The sequence below is a fragment of the Dendropsophus ebraccatus genome, chromosome 14 (genome assembly GCF_027789765.1).
Source record: "Dendropsophus ebraccatus isolate aDenEbr1 chromosome 14, aDenEbr1.pat, whole genome shotgun sequence".
Taxonomy (NCBI): Eukaryota; Metazoa; Chordata; class Amphibia; order Anura; family Hylidae; genus Dendropsophus; species Dendropsophus ebraccatus.
The window spans coordinates 72,804,245-72,819,465 of record NC_091467.1 but is presented as its reverse complement, the minus strand read 5'-3'; positions in this window follow the sequence as shown (position 1 = coordinate 72,819,465).

Genomic DNA, 15,221 nt, shown 5'->3' with positions numbered 1-15,221 from the left:
CATTGTCCTCTAGTGCCAGATGTAGAGCTGCACACAGTCTGCCATCACCTTCCATCACCTGCCGCCATACCATACGATGTCCCTGCTGTGCTGAGGTGAGCTCCACCTGGGGGCTGGAAGCCGCCTTATCATACACTGCCCCTGCTGTGCTGTACAAGTGTGCTGTGGTGAACTCCCTCTAGTGGCCGAAAGCTTACATACAGTACGCTGTCCCTGCTGTACAAGTGTGCCGAGGTGAGCTCCACCTGGTGGTTGGAAGAAGCCATACCATACTCTGTCCCTGCTGTGTTGTACAAGTGTGCTGTGGTAAGTTGCCCCTAGTACCTGGAAGCCACCATACCATATGATGTCCCTGCTGTGCTGTACGAGTGTGCAGTGGTAAGCTCCCCCTGGTGGCTGGAAGGGACCCTTCTTACAAATTCCATAGTGGTGAGTTCTAAGTGGCGCTGTAAAGGGCCTTATTTTTCTCTTTGCTACATAATCCCACCCAGTACTGGACCCCATGACGTTGAAGCCTTCTATGTGATCAGGAGATGGGTTGGAGAACCCGGGAGGATCCTTGTGTTATACAGGAAGCCGGTTTGGAGGAAAGTAAAATAAAAAGCACCGCACTCATGTGCTAAATGTTAATGGCTCTCTTAAACGCAATGCAGTGCCCTTCTTCAGCATAATAGCCGTCTCATAGAGGAGCACTCAGTCTTTCCCGGCCGTAATAAACGTGAATTCCTGCACCTCAGTGACAATTGTGCTGATTTTCTGCCTCTTCTAATCAGAACAAGCAATATTGTGCAATACTACGGCCAGAAAACTGGAAACAATACAGCAAAAATGAGCACAAAACCTGAGCGCCAGCATTCAGCCGGGAAGCTAAGACTGCAGACAGCATGGGGGGAGGGGGCAGTATAGATCCAACAATACATGGTGTTCTCATAAGCCACAGAGATTCCCAGACTCCCTAGGACTGCATCCATCTTCTTCAGGTGTTTAAAAGCTGTACGATTGTTCATGAGCATGCTGCTGTTATCCTTGTCTCTAAAGGTACGTTCACACTGTGGAAAAGAGGTGGAAATTCCAAGTGGAATCCCTGCCGCGGACTCCGCACTGAATTCTGCCTGCCTCACTGTCGCATTGTTAAGTATAGGGCGCCTTCGCTATGTCCGCAGACATGTAAATTCTTTGAGTGGAGAGCGGAGGCGCAGGCGGAATTCCAAGCAGAGTCCATTGCGGGGATTCTGTTCGGATTTTCGGCCTCTTTTCCGCAGTGTGAATGTACCCTTATAAGCAAGCAAGGAGTATAGGGTGGTACAGATGAAGGAGGAAGCAGAATTCTTAAAGGGGCTGTCTAGGGTTAGGAAGACATGGCTGCTTTCTTCTAGAAAATATGCCACCTCCATCAGATGTGACTGGTATTCCAGCTCAGCTGCACTGGAGCTGAGCTGCAATACCACACACAACCCGAGGACAGGGGTGGCGCTGTTTTTAGAAAAATGTTTACCTAATCATAATCATAGGATAGTTTAGTATTGCAGCTCAGCTCCATTTAAGTGAATAGTGTTGAGCTGCAATACCACAATAACATGTTGAAAGACAAACGTCTGCAACGATTAGCCGACATCGTTTATGTTGTCTGATCATTGCCTTCTATTACACAGTACGATTATCGGCCGTAACGGCCGATATTGGGTGAATACGGGCAATAATCATTCTGTGTAATAGGGCCTTAAGTCTACTGTTTCCCCTGAGATAAGCGTCATCAGAGGTGCCTGGCGCCAGCTCACCCCTGGTCCCATCACTGAGATTAATATATGTTAGAATAGGGGGGAAAACCATGATTTTTATTTTTATATAAGTCCTATTGAAAAACACACAAAAAAATCATGGAATCAATTTGGGGGGGGGGGGGGGGGGGGGTTGATTTTCAAGGCTATGGACATCTTTGAAACACAACTTTTTAGATTTGTGACGTGAACTTCATTAGTCTTTATTAATAATTTTGCTAAGTTTGACTTTTACAACCACTTCAGTGTCAGTTCTATTTTTTTCCTCTGTATTTGTGCACATCCTATATGATTCTCCCTTGCCTCGTATCTGCTCTCATGTCTATCTACAAACTATGTAAGCTGTCCTCCAAGGATTCTCTCCCCCCTGTCTACAATCCCTGTTTTGTTATCTAATACTGTCTAATAATGTTATCTAAGAGAGCAGAAAGACTGAGTAGCAGCTAAATGGTAGGAAATTTCTAATGAAGACTATTTACATTCAGGGAACTAATAAAGCTATATATGAACCAGTATATAGTACCTTTGTGTGGCTATGTTCACACAACGTCCAAAAAAGGAAAAAAGCGTCCGCTTTTTGTGTTTAGAAAGACGTCCGTTATTGCATCATTTTATTTGGCTTGACTAAAATGCATTGAAGTCTATGGAATAATGGACGTCTTTTTCAACTATTGTATTGAATGCGTCCGCCTCAAAAGACGTCCGTCATTCAATACAATGTGTGAAAAACACGTCCGTTATTCCATAGACTTCAGTGCATTTTAGTCAAGCCAATTAAAATGATGCAATAACGGACGTCTTTTTTTTCTTTTTTGGACGTTGTGTGAACATAGCCTATACTAGAAAGAAAGAGGCTTACACTACAGACAGCATTGGGGATCTTTGTTTTCTTTCATACAGACACCAGCTCTGGCATGTTGCTGGGCCACCAGTCGTGGGAACACTTGTGGTGGGAATATGGCGGTGTAATACAACCATCCTCCCACCAGAGACCGTGTATGTGATTACTTTGATGTGATGATACGCCAAAGCACAGCAAGGGGTTAAAAGACAACCCCTCTCAAACTGTTCCTTTGTTGCTCAAGCGATCCATCAGAGTTTAAGATCTAAGAAGCGCATCTAATATATACAATGCATAAATCCAAGCAAACACTCTGCTGACTCCAGTCTACCTTTCAGTAATACCGCTAGTAATACCACAGTACACATCATATAAGGCTTCATACATCAATCTTCTGAGTGGAGATGAACTTGACTAAAATAAGATATGCATTGAATATTGATTGACAGACTCCCGCGTCTTCCTTCTGCTACTTGGAGGATCGCCTAGGAATTAGTGTGACTGAGATCGCAGCACGCGGTCTATGGAGCGGCTTCATACACTCCACTAGATAACATCATTAGCTACCAGGGCCAGGTGAGACATATGTTTTTCTGCTTGTACTGCTCCGTAAGCCTATTTATTCCAGTGCAGAGGTTTTACATTTGTGTATTGCTTTATGCATTAAATGCAGATTTATGTATCTGGAATATACAGAGTATGGCAGAGCCGGGGCAACAGTCATTCAATCATAGACGCTGTCAGGGACATCAACCGTGATTGTCATACACAGGGATAGTCGGGGAGGGAGTATGGGCTGAGGGGACGAGGCGGAAGGAACCGATCTTAGATTTATATATACATAAAAATAGTCATGTGAAGTTGGAGGGCCCCAATGCTGAATCTGTGCACCATATTAGTGTCTTTTGCAACCTTTTCTAGAATGTTCTAGAACATAGGAGGGGGGCCCCCAGAAAATCTCATAAATCTGTCTGCTAAATCTACTCAATTTTCTCTTGAATGGTAGCAGTAAGGGCAACGCAGATCCTCTGCTGCCTCTAATGGCTTTGTCAGGAACTGCAGGGATGCTCAAGCTCTGGTGCTGTTAGGCTAGCTAGCACTAGTGCAGCCTGCAGCTGAACGAGTGGCAGAGAGGTAGCTAGAATTCATAGGGCCCAATAGCAACAAAACTGTACGGGGCTCCATTAATCCTGTACAAGCCCCCCTCTCCTATATACTCACCTGGCCCACTGCAGTCCCTGTGTTCCTTTCTTTGTTCATGATGTCATATGTGCGCCGGGAAGCTGGGAGAATGAAAATCAGGGTACTGGGTCAAGCCAGGTGGGTATATGTGTGTGTGTGTGTGTGTGGGGGGGGGGGGGGCTTTTGTGGGTAGAGATGCAATGCTGCCTCCAGCCACAAGAGTCTGGCAAGGCAGGAGGCAAATGGCTTCTTGTGCTGTCAGTCAGAGCGCCACAGCATTTATCTGTAAGCGTTCATCACAAAGATGAATGCAATGTGGGCCCTGTAGCAGTGGCGTGGTCTGCCACTGTTGTGCGGCAATCGACAATTTTCTCTGCTCTCTTTGCTACAGGGAGCCACACCTGCAGCACTAGGGACACCGACAGCTTCCCTATGTGTAATGTTTATTGTAATGTTCTAATGCTAACATGCATTAGGATAGACATTAGGAGATGCTTGGTATTACTATATAACTGTGCCAGGACCAGGGATTGAGCAGCCCTGCAGTTCCTGACACTGGTGGCCATTGGTGAAAGCAGAGGGCCAGGCTGCCCCTTGCTGGTAGTTATTGTAAAAAAAATCTTCAATAAATTACATTTTTTTTAAATGATTAAAAAAAATTGCAAAAAATGCAAAAAAAAATTATAATTTGCTGAAATACCCATGTAATTTAGGGTCTTTATTAGGAGGTGGTCTGATCTGGGGTCTGTATTAGGAGGTGGTCTGATCTGGGGTCTGTATTAGGAGGTAGTCTGATCTGGGGTCTGTATTAGGAGGTAGTCTGATCTGGGGTCTGTATTAGGAGGTGGTCTGATCTGGGGTCTGTATTAGGAGGTAGTCTGATCTGCGGTCTGTATTAGGAGGTGGTCTGATCTGCGGTCTGTATTAGGAGGTGGTCTGATCTGCGGTCTGTATTAGGAGGTGGTCTGATCTGCGGTCTGTATTAGGAGGTGGTCTGATCTGCGGTCTGTATTAGGAGGTGGTCTGATCTGGGGTCTGTATTAGGAGGTGGTCTGATCTGCGGTCTGTATTAGGAGGTGGTCTGATCTGCGGTCTGTATTAGGAGGTGGTCTGATCTGGGGTCTGTATTAGGAGGTAGTCTGATCTGGGGTCTGTATTAGGAGGTGGTCTGATCTGCGGTCTGTATTAGGAGGTGGTCTGATCTGGGGTCTGTATTAGGAGGTGGTCTGATCTGCGGTCTGTATTAGGAGGTGGTCTGATCTGCGGTCTGTATTAGGAGGTGGTCTGATCTGCGGTCTGTATTAGGAGGTGGTCTGATCTGGGGTCTGTATTAGGAGGTGGTCTGATCTGGGGTCTGTATTAGGAGGTGGTCTGATCTGCGGTCTGTATTAGGAGGTGGTCTGATCTGGGGTCTGTATTAGGAGGTGGTCTGATCTGGGGTCTGTATTAGGAGGTGGTCTGATCTGGGGTCTGTATTAGGAGGTGGTCTGATCTGGGGTCTGTATTAGGAGGGAGTCTGATCTGGGGTCTGTATTAGGAGGTGGTTTGATCTGGGGTCTGTATTAGGAGGTGGTCTGATCTGCGGTCTGTATTAGGAGGTGGTCTGATCTGCGGTCTGTATTAGGAGGTGGTCTGATCTGCGGTCTGTATTAGGAGGTGGTCTGATCTGGGGTCTGTATTAGGAGGTGGTCTGATCTGGGGTCTGTATTAGGAGGTGGTCTGATCTGGGGTCTGTATTAGGAGGTGGTCTGATCTGGGGTCTGTATTAGGAGGTGGTCTGATCTGGGGTCTGTATTAGGAGGTGGTCTGATCTGGGGTCTGTATTAGGAGGTGGTCTGATCTGGGGTCTGTATTAGGAGGTGGTCTGATCTGGGGTCTGTATTAGGAGGTGGTTTGATCTGGGGTCAGCATGAAAAGGCAGTCTGGATTGGGGTATGAATTAGGGTGTAGTGTGGACTGGGTTTCTGTATTTAAAAGTAGAGGCCTGTGGTGTATCATGGCACCCTATTGAAAACTCCCAGTGCCAGCAAAATAGATACAATTCCCCTTTAAGACCAGTCCACTCAATCTCCTTAAACAGGTACTCCAGCAAAATTTGCTTTTCTTTCAAATCAACTGGTGGCAGAAAGTTATACAGATTTGTAATTTACTTCTATTTAAAAATCTCCAGCCTTCCAATACTTATCAGCTGGTGTATGTCCTGCAGGAAGTGGTGTATTCTCTCCAGTCTGACACAGTGCTCTCTGCTGCCACCTCTGTCCATGTCAGGAACTGTCCAGAGCAGGAGAGGTTTTCTATGGGGATTTGCTGCTGCTCTGGACAGTTCCTGACATGGACAGAGGTGGCAGCAGAGAACACTGTGAGAGACTACACCACTTCCTGCAGGACATACAGCAGCTGATAAGTACTGGAAGACTGGAGATTTTCTTTAAATTAAAGTACTTTAAATCTATATGACTTTCTTATCAGTTGATTTAAAAAAAAAGTTAATTCTTTGAAGTTTCCCTTTAAGCACAATGGATAGGTTGAAAAAATAAATACTGCAATAGCATAGTGTATGTCCCCGCTTACACACTGTATCATGTAGCATAGAATCAGGGTCACAGGATCAGCAGTCACTGCCCAAGAGCGGACAGATAACCACCAAGGAGTAACTCCCAATATTTATGGCCCCATCCAGACGGTATATAGACAGTCATATGTATATATCCTTTATTTGCATTTCCATAAATGCTTAGAACTGAAATGGTTTAGGCCATGAGAACACAGGGTCAGGCCGGTCCCCATCCCTTTAGCTGAGAATAAATCAGCGCACATTTGATATCTCACTCGGCAGTATTCCTCTCTCGTAACACCCCGTGCCCCCCTTGGAAGTGGCGCCCCTTTGAAATCTCTCTGCTGTTTTATTTTTCTTTCAGGATTTTAATTGCTTAATTTGCTCAGATCCTCTGTCATACTTCAGTGCCTTTTAACTGCACAGGGAGATGAGCAGTTTTTCATGTTTAAGGGGAGTTGGATTGTATAATTAAAGCTCCAAAGGAATAAATCAATAAGGCAGAAAGGCAGATGCCTACGGTTAACCTCCGCAGCGCCAGCCAGCATCCCGGCTCTGGGTTGGCCGTAGCAGATGGCGTTCGAGCCCGCTCGGCACCTCAGGGGTTAAAGCTCTGGCCTTTCGGAACAAATCGCAGGCCATGTATCAACTTTGATTTTGCAGTAACTCCGTTAATAAAGACTATGGAATATATGTCTGGAGGTGATAATGCATCAAACCATATTCCTATATCAGAGGGGTAACAGGCTCTGGTCGCGTACGGCAATGGGACTCATTTGTCTCAATCTGTAGGAGTTACCTATAGGCAGGATTAAGGTTGGGGGATGCCCATAGGTGAACAGTTTTCTCCCACCTGACCCTCTATAGGAGAGGTAGCCGCACATGTACATTGCCCTATCCACTGTACATTTTTCGGAAATTCCTTAGGATGCTCATAGATAACAGTATGAACCAACCAAGCTGTCTAAGACGCCTGAGTTTTTCTCTCCCCATTAAAGTGGATTCAGATTTTTTCAAAATCAAATGGCATCAGAAAGTTGTACATATGTGTAAATAACTTCTGCTTAAAAATCTCCATTCTTCCAGTACTTATTAGCTGCTGTATGTCCTGCAGGAAGTGGTGTTTTCTTTCCAGTCTGACACAGCGCTCACTGCTGCCACCTCTGTCCATGTCAGGAACTGTCCAGAGCAGCAGCAAATCCCCATAGAAAACCTCTCCTGCTCTGGACAGTACCTGACATGGACAGAGGTGGCAGCAGTGAGCGCTGTGTCAGACTGGAGAGAATACACCACTTCCTGCAGGACATACAGCAGCTTATAAGTACTGGAAGACTGGAGATTTTTTTTAAAGAAGTAAGTTACAGTTCTCTGGCATTTGCTAAGACCAGTTGACTTGAAAGAATTTTAAATTTTTTTTCTGAACAACCCCTTTAACCATAATGGGAGCAATACAGCAAGACCTTCACTGTGTTTGAGACCAATATGGCACGATTAATCCCCAATATCTTAGCTTGGAGTTTAAACTTCAACATAGTGGTCATAGTATAGGAGTACAGTAATATATTTATATCTAATAAATGACATCCACCTCCTCTTTGTGTCTTCAAAAGTGGAGGCAGGATGCTAATAAATACGGCATTTTTGCGCCAAATGACTGTAGAAACCCAGCGTATACCGGGATATGCGAGCCTGCACAGTGGAACTAAACCTTGGAATTATGCTAAAATGTCTGTATGCTTCACTTATGTGACAGTGATTGCTGCAAAGTATACAGTGATGGCCGAGAGCATATAGTCATTTGCATCAGTTCTGCATGATAATCGCTGTCAAAGCAGGCAATAAAAGCTTATCAGAGAGGGAATGGATTCCAATGACTGTCTGGTTGTACACAGCGGTGGGTGACAGAGGTGAATGCAAGGGAAATCTCTAATTTAATAGGAATATATCTTCAATCTGAGATAGGTTCTGGATTACCAGATATTGTGAATGAACAGACGTACATAGTTTTGTGAAAAATAGCTAATAAAAAGCTAAAGTTATAACTGGACTGCTGGACTATCAGAATTGCTGGGCTATCAGATTAAAGAAAATGTGTACGACCTTGGATACAGGAGCCCCTGCTCCACTATACTGTATAGTTTCCAGCTCTTCTACATAGGGGCATTTTACCTCTTTGTTCCGAGGAATAATAAGCTGTAGGGCAAAGTACATCCTGCATAAGGGGGAGAAGCAGGGACTCCTGTCAAAATGACAGGAGTCCCTGCTCCTCTGTGTAGTCCCCATGGTTTCCGATGCTAGGACATCATGGAAACTAGGTACTGAGCAGTAGGCATACACTGTAGGCCTCGCTGCTCAGTGAACACTGGTCCAGGAAAAGATAACCAAACCAAGCAAGAGTCACAGTGTAAGTGCCAACTTACTGACTTAACTGTGGCTGCTATAAGGTCTATGGAGAGAGGTGGACTGGTCCTGGGTGATTCTATTCCCTTTGCTTCTAGTGGTGAGAATATGGGTAGGAACTCATAGTAACATACATAGTAAATAGGGTTGAAAGAAGACAAGAGTCCATCAGGTTCAACCTAGGAAAATCCTACTGTGTTGATCCAGGAAGGCGAAAAACCCCTATGGGGCAGAAGACAAACGCCCCACCACAGGGAGAAACTCCCCCCCCTCCCCCGACTGCAATGGCAACCAGAACAATCCCCGGATCAACGTATCACCAGAAATCTAATGCCCATAACTTGTAATATTATATTTTTCAAGAAAATCATCCAGGCCTCCCTTGAACTTATTTAATGAATCAGCCATGACAACATCATGTGGCAGAGAGTTCCACAGTCTTACCGCTCGTACAGTAAAGAACCCGCGTCGATGCTGATGATGAAATCTTCTTTCCTCTAGACGTAGAGGATGCCCCCTTGTCATTGTTACAGACCTAGGAGTAAAAAGACCACTACAAAGATCTCTGTACTGTCCATTCATATATTTGTACATTGTGATCAGATCGCCCCTAAGACGTCTTTTTTCTAGCGTAAATAACCCCAAGCGTGATAACCTGTCCTGGTACTGTAACCCACCCATTCCCTTAATGACCTTTGTTGCCCTCCTCTGCACCCGCTCTAGTTCAGCTGTGTCCTTCTTATATACCGGTGCCCAAAACTGTACACAGTATTCCATGTGTGGTCTGACCAGTGATTTATAAAGAGGCAAAACTATGTTCTCATCTTTAGCATCTATACCTCTTTTGATGCACCCCATTATTTTATTAGCCTTGGCAGCTGCTGCCTGGCACTGATCACTAAAGTTGAGTTTACTGTCCACCAATACCCCCAGGTCCTTTTCGGAAGTAGTTTTACCCAGTGTTTTATTATTTAGCACATAACTGTACTTATTATTTCTATGGCCCAAATGCATAACCTTACATTTATCCACATTAAACTTCATTTGCCATTTCTCCGCCCAAGCCTCTAGCTTCTCCAAATCCCTCTGTAATATGATATTATCCTCCTCTGTACTGATTACTTTACCCAGTTTAGTATCATCTGCAAAAATGGAGATTCTACTCTGTAGCCCCTCTACAAGATCATTAATAAAAATATTAAAAAGAAGTGGACCCAACACTGACCCCTGTGGTACCCCACTAGTAACTAAAACCCAATCTGAATATGTTCCATCAATGACCACCCTCTGTTTTCTATCACACAACCAGTTACTTACCCATTTGCATACGTTTTCCCCGAGTCCCAGTATCCTCATTTTGTAGACCAACCTTTCATGCGGCACAGTATCAAATGCCTTTGAAAAGTCCAGATACACAACATCCACAGCCTCCCCCAGGTCCAGTCTATAACTTACCTCTTCATAGAAGCCGATCAGATTAGTCTGACAGGACCGATCCCTCATAAATCCATGCTGGTGCTGCGTCATAAGATTATTTTCATTAAGATACTCCAGTATAGCATCTCTTACAATCCCCTCAAATACTTTACCTACTATAGATGTTAGACTTACAGGCCTGTAGTTTCCAGGATCACTCCTTGACCCCTTCTTGAATATTGGTACCACATTAGCTATGCGCCAGTCCTGTGGAAGAATCCCTGTCGTAATAGAATCTTTAAATAATAGGAATAACGGTCTGTCCAACACAGTATTTAATTCTTGCAAAACCCTAGGATGGATACCTTCTGGGCCCGGTGACTTATGGATTTTAATGTTTTTAAGGCGTCTTCCCACTTCTTGTTGTGTTAGGCAGGTGAGATTTATGGGAGGATTAACATTATCCCTAGTCATGTCGTCTGTTATGGGATTCTCCTCTGTGAATACAGTAGAGAAGAATGTATTTAGTAGATTGGCCTTTTCCTCTTCCCCCTCCACCATTACACCCAGATTATTTTTGAGGGGACCAACATTTTCGGTTTTAAGTCTTTTGTTATTTATATAGGTGAAGAACATTTTGGGATTTGTTTTACTTTCTGTGGCTATCCTTCTTTCTGTTGCTATTTTTGCTTCTTTTATTTGCGTTTTACACATTCTATTCTTCTGTCTATAGTTGCTCAATGCTTCCCCACTACCTTCTTGTTTTAGTAGTCTGAATGCTTGTTTCTTATCATTTATTGCACCCCTTACAGCTGTAGTTAACCACATTGGATTTCTCTTATTTCTACTACGTTTATTCCCATATGGTATGTGTCGTTCACACGATTTACCCAGGATGCTCTTAAATATGTCCCATTTCTCTTGTGTACTTTTATTTCTGAAGGCATTGTCCCAGTCTATGTTCCCAAGGTCCTCTCTTAGTTTTTGGAAATTAGCCTTCCTGAAATTTAATGTTTTTGTAGCCCCTCTGCTAATCATTTTATTGAAGGATAATTGAAAACTTACTATGTTATGGTCACTATTACCTAGGTGACCCCCCACCTCTATTTTTGATATTCTGTCGGGCCTATTGGTTAAGATCAGGTCCAGAAGGGCCCCCCCTCTTGTTGGTTCCTCTACTAGTTGGGAAAGGTAATTATCTTTTACTATTTCCAAAAACACGCTTCCCTTCCTGGAGCTGCAGGTTTCTGCTTTCCAGTTGATATTTGGGTAGTTAAAGTCCCCCATAATAATGACTTCCCCCTGCTTCGCTGCCGCATCTATTTGTCTTATAAGAAGATTTTCTGATTCTTCCACTATACTTGGAGGTTTATAACTCACTCCTATAAGAATTTTATTATTCTTTGTCCCTCCCCTTATTTCTACCCAAAGAGACTCCACATTATCATCACATATATCCTCCCACAGAATAGGCTTAAGGCATGATTTAACATATAGACAGACCCCTCCCCCTTTCTTATTTTTACGGTCATTTCTGAATAGACTATAACCCTGGATATTAACGGCCCAGTCATAGGTCTCGTCCAGCCATGTCTCGCTTATCCCCACTATATCATATTTCTCTTCAACCATTATGAGTTCTAATTCCTCAGCTTTATTAGTGAGGCTTCGAGCATTAGTATACATACATTTAATATATTTGTCCATATTCCCTTTCCTTTTATCACTAGTGACTATTCTAACCCCTCCCGCCGCTCCACCCCCAGTTCCATAATCTAGGCCCAGCTCTCCATCTACTCTGTCTTCACTTACTATATTGTAGTTGCCCTCCCCCCCGGTCCCTAGTTTAAACACTCCTCCAACCTCTTAGCCATCTTCTCCCCCAGCACGGCTGCACCCTCCCCATTGAGATGCAGCCCGTCCCTACCCTCAGAAACCTACGGAAATGACTAAATATATAAGCTGGCATCCCTCTTAGAGAGAAAGCCTAAATAACAGTCAGGATCTAAACCAAGGAAACACTATAGACAGGGCCTTGTTTAAGGTGGTCCATCTTTTTCTTCATAGTGTTTGCACTCGTACCCGTACGGCCCAGGAGTTTGCATATAGTGACATGGACAAGGACCGGGGTAACACTTCTTATTTGATATCTATGAGTTCTATGTCTACTATGTACTACGTTCTTCAGCTACTCCACATTCTACAACCATACAGACCCATACATTATATATAGAACCTGCCATATATCTACACTACTCTTTCTCTTAGCTTTTGATCTTGTCAATCACATCTTATTTACTCGTGAAGGTTCCCGGATACATTTGACCTTTGCTTTGTCAACTTTCCCTCATTTCTGATCTCTAGACTTGTCTGACTTTGTTATCTTTTGCCCCAGTCACTAGAAATCCCAAATGTCATAACCTTGCCAAGCTTGTGTTTGCTTCACTGACCTAATCTCAATCCATAACAAACATCTCTTTGATCCTTGCACACCATCACCCACCTCTCCGCTACCTGATCTCCCAATTCCAGTTTTCATGCTTCGCAGAAGGAAACAACAGATGTGAAGCTGCCAATACACAATAAAGTTGTTGAAACCTGTTGGGATTGGCCAGCCAACTAATGTGTATGGGGGGCTCCCAATTCTTCCCTAATATATACAGGTCTGTGGGGGGGGGGGGGGATAAAGAGAGAGCTGTTGGCCTGATGAACATATGTCTGGCAGCTCTCTAAAATGTATTGGACCAAAGACTAGAGTTGACTGGACCGTTGGGGATTGTAAAACACTCTACTTGACCACCAGGTGTTGTAACATGTAACGCTCTTACTTGACCATTAGTGATGGATTTTTTATTGACCACCAATAGTGCACATGACCCATTAGGGATTGTAGACCACTCTATATGATCACCAGCGGCTATAACAGTCCTACTGGATCATCAGTGATGGACCATCCATAACCACCAATAGTGGAAGAGACCCTACTAGAGCATTCTGAATTGTAGACTCTTTTACTGTGAATTGAAAACAACTGGACCATAGAGAATGTAAACCAATTTCTGGAATGCTTGAGATTTTAGTTTGTCCAACTGGTTCAACCAGAAATATAAACCACTATACTTGTCCACTAAGGGTTATAATGCCCTTCTAAACCCTCCTTTATGGGCGCGACTATAAGATGTGCAGTGGTTACATTCATACCCAGATCTTCTTCTCATTGTGTTCCAAAGTCTCATCTGTTCCGTAAGAAGACCCCATTAGTATAAATGGCACATGGTAAGTGGGGACCCTATTTTGCATTGGGCCCGGGAGCTTCAAGTCATGTCTCTCCCCTTTCTAGGTAACCACAAGGAATGTTGCAGAGCACTTAGGAAATAATTATGGGTTAGAGCTTCTCTACTTGACAACCAGGAGTTGTAACATGTAACATCCCGCTGGACCAGTGATAGGCCACCTCTTATTGACTACCAATAGTGGAAATGACCCTTTAGGGATTGTAGACCACTCTATAGGATTACCAGGGGCTGTAACTTGTAACACTCCTACTGGACCATCAATGACCACTTGTTATTGACCATCAATAGTGGACCCTATTCGAGCATTCTGAATTGTAGACCCCTTTACTATCAATTAAAAATAACTGGACCCTAGGGAATGTAAACCAATTACTTGCTTGGGATTGTAACCCACCCAACTGGTTCAGCAATTATAAACCACTCTACTAGATCACCAAGGATTACGACTCCCCCCTCCCGGACCCTAGTGATCCTTAAAGGGGTTATCCAGCTTTAGAAAAACATGGCTACTTTCTTCCAGAGACACAACCATCCCTGTCTCTTGTTTCCAACTCATTTCTATTGTAGTGAAAGTGAAAAGAGTGGTGCTGTCTCTGGGAGAGTGGCCATGTTTTTCTAATGATGGAGAACCCCTTTAACCCACTTTCATGGCCTGGAGTGCAGTGGTTGGATTCACACCCAGTTCTTCACATTGTCACATTGGAAGTCTCCATTATTATAAGTAGTACTTGGTAAGGGGGGCCCTATCTTTCGCATTAGGACCCAGGAGCCAGGAGTTGTGCCTCTTCCCTTTCTAGGTAACCACAGTGAATTTTAATGGAGCACTTAGGGAAGCATTATGGATTGCAACCCCTCTACTGTACTGTCAGGGGTGGAGAATATTCCTATTGAGCTGCCGGGGATTGAAATAGGGGTTTCTGGAAGTTATTAAAAGGTTAATATATTAAGTTGAGTGTCAAATGTGAGAAATTTCCTACTCGCTGGGAGTTAATTTTTTCTTCTGCATTTTCGAGCACGGATTCTTGTTCAGCTTCTCGGTGTCTCCGGCAGCGTGGGGAATTGATGAAGTGTGTTATGGAGCTCAGAAGCAGATAAGCTTTTTAATGTCCTAGGCATATGGCCATATTCTGATTATGACACAGTAATTGTATTAATTACTATTTACTTGGAGAGGTTGAAATCATCAGCTAGGTTGAGCCAAAGCAGATGCTGGGAATATGGACAATTCCAAAACATGGAACCAAACCACTTTAGACATTAACCCTTCAATGAACAGGTGAAGTCACAAACAGGATTATTATAATCTGCCAGTAACCCGGGCTAGTTATGTGGGATGTAGTGCCGTAAATAAATGTACCCCTGATGCCCATGGTACAGAAAATATTAGCCTGGACACAGGGGTGCCTCTAATCCTGGATCCCATGGGCTATCCTACCACAACTAGCATGGGAGCTTGGCCATGACTGAGCACCAGAGGTCTGACAGACCAACACAGGAAACAGACACAGGTTGGATTACAATCAGTCACTGGCTCATCGTAGTTTAGTAAACCAGATATGATATCTGTTGAAGCCTTGATGACATCAAAAAGCCAGGCCAACTAAGACCTGTTATTACGGTCCCACAGGACCACCAGGGATTCTAGAACATCTTGCTGAACTGCCTGGAACTGCAAACAACTCTCCTACTGAGCCATCCGGTAATGTAAGCACTGGACTGTCAGGGGTTGTGGAACAATCTACTGAACTACCTGG